The sequence below is a fragment of the Gossypium hirsutum genome, chromosome A13 (genome assembly GCF_007990345.1).
Source record: "Gossypium hirsutum isolate 1008001.06 chromosome A13, Gossypium_hirsutum_v2.1, whole genome shotgun sequence".
In the NCBI taxonomy this organism is placed as follows: domain Eukaryota; kingdom Viridiplantae; phylum Streptophyta; class Magnoliopsida; order Malvales; family Malvaceae; genus Gossypium; species Gossypium hirsutum.
This window is the reverse complement of record NC_053436.1, coordinates 15,214,434-15,219,634: the sequence shown is the minus strand read 5'-3', so window position 1 is coordinate 15,219,634 and position 5,201 is coordinate 15,214,434. Positions and strand designations below refer to the sequence as shown.

The 5,201-nt window shown below is 36.8% G+C and overlaps 1 non-coding gene across 1 annotated transcript; it reads left to right on the top strand.

Annotated features, from left to right (window-relative positions):
* Positions 1-4,527: 4,527 nt before the first annotated feature.
* Positions 4,528-4,634, top strand: LOC121213260 (small nucleolar RNA R71). Its single transcript, XR_005908643.1, has one exon. It is a non-coding gene; the product is annotated as a small nucleolar RNA R71 (small nucleolar RNA).
* Positions 4,635-5,201: the final 567 nt, after the last annotated feature.

Genomic DNA, 5,201 nt, shown 5'->3' with positions numbered 1-5,201 from the left:
GAAAAACAGTTTGGACTACGAAAGGACCTAACCATCATGATGTAAGCTTCCCAGGAAACAATTTGAGCCTGGAGTTATATAGCAGGACAAGATCTCCAACTTTAAATTGCTTACGTTGCCTTAAACGAGCATCGTGGCGGTGTTCGTTGCTTCTTTGTATAGGTGTGAATTTTCATATGCATTGGTTCACCACTCATCTAACTCGTTTAACTGCATCAACCTATTTTCACCTGTAAGTTTGAAATCAAGGTTTAGAAACTTTATAGCCCAGAATGCCTTGTGTTCTAGCTCAAATAGTAGATGACAAGTTTTTCCATAAACAAGTCTGTAAGGTGATATCCTTATGGGAGTCTTAAAAGCAGTTCTATAAGCTCATAAAGCAGCATCAACTTTTATCTCCCAATCCTTCCTGTTTGATTCTACTATCTTTTCTAGGATACGTTTAAGCTCTCGGTTTGCTATTTTGACTTGTCCACTAGTTTGAGGATGGTAAAGAGTAGCTGTCTTATGGTGAACTCTATATTTCTTAAGGGTCTTATCAAATTGGGCATTACAAAAATGAGTACCCCTATCACTGATAATTACTCTAGGTGTTCTAAAACAAGAGAAGAGTTTCTTAAGGAATCGTACTACCACTCTTGCATCATTAGTAGGTAAGGCTTGGGCTTCCACCCATTTAGACATATAATCAATGGCTACTAATATGTATTTATTCCCAAATGAGCTGGGGAATAGACCCATGAAATCAATACCCCATATATCAAATATTTCACATGAGAGTATGTATGTTTGGGGCATTTCGTTAAGTTTAGAGATATTACCTGTTCGTTGGCATTTACCGCAAGTAGTAACATACCTATTGGCATATTTGAAAAGTGTAGGCCAATAAAAACCTGATTCGAGTGTTTTATGTGCGGTCTTATTTCCACTGTAATGTCCCCCAGTCGATCCTAAGTGGAAATGCTCCAATATTTTAAATGCTTCTGACCTCGTAACGCATCTCCTAATGACTTGATCTGCATATATACGGAAAAGAAAAGGGTCTTCTCAAAAGTAATCTTTCACATCAGTAAAGAACTGCTTCTTTTGCTGATGTGTCTACCCTTTTGGGATAACGTTAGCGGCTAAAAAATTCACAATGTCTGCAAACCAATGTACTTCAGAATCAGATATAGCAAAAAATTATTCTTCAGGGAACGAATCATTTATTTCAACTTCATCAAGCTATTTGGTACTGGAACTTTCAAGCCTGGAAAGATGATCAGCCGTGAGATTTTCAGCTCCTTTCTTATCCTTAATCTCCAAGTCAAATTCCTGCAATAACAAAATCCATCGAATGAGTCGAGATTTTGCATCAGTCTTAGTTAAAAGGTAGCAAAGAGTAGAATGGTCAGTATAAAAGACAACTCTAGACAATATTAGATATGACCTAAATTTATCGAATGCAAAAACCAAAGCTAGCAGCTCTTTCTCCATAGTGGTGTAGTTTTCTTGTGCGGCTATCAAAGTTTTGCTAGCATAATAGATAGGTTGAAAATGCTTATCTCTTCGCTGTCTCAAAACTGCACCTACTGCAAAATCACTAGCATCACACATTAGTTCGAAATGTAAATTCCAATCAGGTGCGATTATAATTGGAGCATTAATAAATTTATCTTTTAAAGTATTAAACGCTTCTAAGCATTCCTGATCGAAATTAAAGGGCATATCTTTTTCTAGTAATTTAGTCAAAGGCTTAGCTATTTTAGAAAAGTCTTTAATAAATCTTCTATAAAACCCAGCATGTCCCAAAAAGCTTCTAATAGCCTTAATCGAACTAGGGGGAGGTAGTTTTTCAATGGTTTCAATTTTAGATTTATCAACCTCGATCTCTTTACTAGAAATTTTATGTCCTAACACAATACCTTCTTGAACCATAAAGTGACATTTTTCCCAGTTAAGCACAAAGTTTGTTTCCTCACATCTTATTAAAACTCGTTTTAAAATTTTAAGGCAAAGATGGAAAGAGTTACCGAATACCGAGAAGTCATCCATAAATACCTCTATGATATCTTCGATGAGTTCGTCAAAAATGACCATCATGCAGCGCTGAAAAGTAGTAGGAGCATTACATAATCCAAAAGGCATTCTACGATAAGCAAACATACCGTATGGACATGCAAATGTCATCTTTTCTTGATTTTTAGGAGCTATTGGGATTTGAAAATAGCCAGAGAGTCCGTCTAAAAAGCAGTAGTACATGTGCCCTGATAATCTTTCCAACATTTGGTCAATGAATGGCAGGGGGAAGTGATCTTTTCTTGTGGCACCATTCAGCTTCCTATAGTCAACGCAAACTCTCCAACCTTTACTGTCCTTGTTGAGATTAATTCATTCTTCTCATTGGCTGCAACAGTCATGCCTCCTTTCTTAAGAGCAACCTGCATTGGACTTACCCAAGAACTGTCAGAAATAGGATAAATTATTCTAGCATTTAGGAGTTTAATTACCTCAGCTTTAACAACTTCTTTCATGTTGGGGTTCAGTGGTCTTTGAGCTTATATTCATCTTCTATTAAAATTTTGTAGGTACAAAAAGAAGGGCTGATCCCTTTAATGTCAGAAATTTTCCAAGCTATGGCTCTTTTATGTTCTCTTAATATTTGGAGTAATTCCTCTTTCTCCTTGGGTTGCAAGTTAGAAGTAATAATCACTGGTAATGTAGAATTATTTCCAAGGAATGCCGTATTCCAAGTGTTTTGGCAATTGCTTAAGTTCCAGTTTGGGAGGTTTTTCAATAGAGGGTTTTTGCTTAAGTTCGTCGTTTACCTTAATACCCTCATATTCTGCTTGTCTTGGAAAGAGTTCATTGGAATTTAGTTTAACTTTTATCTTACTTATCTCAGAATCATCATCATCTACCTCCTTTCCTTGGGTAAGACACAGTTCCAACGTGTCCTTATGTACGATTTCCTAAAAAGAATCTTGAGTAGCATGATCAATAAAGTCACTAAAATAACATAAGTCATTCTGTTCCCTAGAAAATCTTATGGCATCATAAATTTTAAAAATAATCTTTTCGTCACCTACTCTAAGTACCAGTTTACCATCACGCACATCAATAACAGCCCTAGTAGTGGCTAAAAATGGACAACCTAAGATTAAAGACACTTCAACATCTTTATCCATGTCAAGCACAATGAAATCAATAGGGAATATAAATTTATCTACTTTTATAAGTACGTCCTCTATAATACCCCTAGGATATTTTAACAGATCTATCAGCTAGTTGAATACTCATCCTAGTGGGTTTAGGTTCCCCAAGACCAAGTTACTTAAACATTTTATATGGCATCAAATTAATGCTAGTGCCTAAATCAGCTAGTGCCTTATCAACATTCAAACTACCAATTAAGCAGTGAATAATAAAACTTCCTAGTCCTTTTAGTTTAGTTGGCAGTTTATTTTGGAGTATGGTTGAGCACTCATCGTTAAGTTCCACTGTAGATAAGTCTTCAAACTTCCTTTTATTTTTTAGAAGCTTCTTTAAAAATTTTGTATAAGTAGGCATCTGTGATATAGCTTCAACAAAAGGTAAGTTAATATGCAGTTGTTTAAAAAGTTTAAGAAATTTACTGAATTGTGCATCCATGCGGTTTTTCTTTAACTTTGCTAGATATGAGATTGGTGATTTATATTTCTTTGGCATTGGATTGTCATTGTTTTCGAGTTTCCCTTCCTCTCTTTCGGTTTTGTCAGCTTCTTGTGGTGGTTTCTTTTCAAATTCAGCTAACACTTTCCCACTCCTAGGTGTAACTGCTTTCACATGCTCTTTTGGATTGGGTTTGGTGTTACTAGGTAGACTTCCTGGTGGTCTTTCTGAAATCTTAGCCAGCTATCCAATTTGATTCTCAAACCCTTGGATCTATGCTTGCTGATTTTTAAGTGCAGTTTCAGTGTTCTGAAAATGGGTTTCCGCTACTGAAATAAATCTTGTCATCATCTTTTCAAGGTTTGGCTTTTTCTCTTACTGTAAGGTTGTTGTTGGAAGCCTGGAAGGGGTGGTGGCCTCTGATTCCCTTGGCCTCCCCATGAGAAATTTGGGTGGTTCCTCCAACCTGCATTGTAAGTGTTATTATAAGGATTATTTTTAGGTCGAGGATTATTACCAATATAATTCAATTGCTCGTTTTCCATGTTGTGGCCATAGGGTGGGTATTCTGAATTACTCGTTCCACCTCCACTTGCATCGTACTGCATTACTGGATGGAACTGTGAAGAACCAAGTAACCCATCAATTTTTCTATTCAAAATTTCTACCTAATTAGAGAGCATAGTAATCGAATCGATGTTAAAAACGCCGGTTACTTTCGTCGGATTTGTCCTCATGACTTGCCACTGATAATTATTCAGTAACATCTCTTCTATAAATTCATAGGCCTCTTCAGGTGTCTTATTATTAATAGTCCCACCAGTAGCTGTGTCGATCATCTGTCTAGTCGAAGGATTCAGGCCGTTGTGAAAAGTTTGAACTTGTAGCCAAAGTGGTAACCCATGGTGAGGGTACCTTTTCAACAGATCCTTGTATCTCTCCCATGCATTATAGAGTGTTTCTAAATCCATCTGCACAACAGAAGAAATATCATTCCTTAATTTAGCCGTTTTAGCCAGCAGAAATTATTTAAGCAAAAAATTTCCGATCATTTGTTCCCAAGTGGTGATTGACCCTCGTGGTAACGAGTTCAACCACTGTTTAGCCTTATTCCTCAATGAAAAGGGAAACAACTGAAGGCGAATGGCATCATCAGAAACGCTATTGATTTTTAAAGTGTCGCAGAGTTCCAGAAAATTCGCTAAATGAGTGTTTGGATCCTCATTCTGCAAACCATCAAACTGAACAAACTGTTGTATCATTTGAATCGTGTTAGGTTTCAGTTCAAAATTATTTGCAGCAATAGCAGGCCTAACTATACTCGATCCAGTTCCTGTCAAATTAGGTTTAGCATAATCATACATAGTACGAGGAGCAGGATTCTGATTTATTGGATTTGCAGCGATCACAGGAGGTAACTGATTATTCTGATTTTCAGCCATCTTCTCGGTTGTGGTGTGAATATCGTCCTCTCGCTTTTCCTTTATGTATCTTAGGCTTCGCCTTATTTCTCTTCGATTTCTGCGAGTTGTGCTTTCGATCTCACTATCAAAAAGTAATGGTCCTGACGG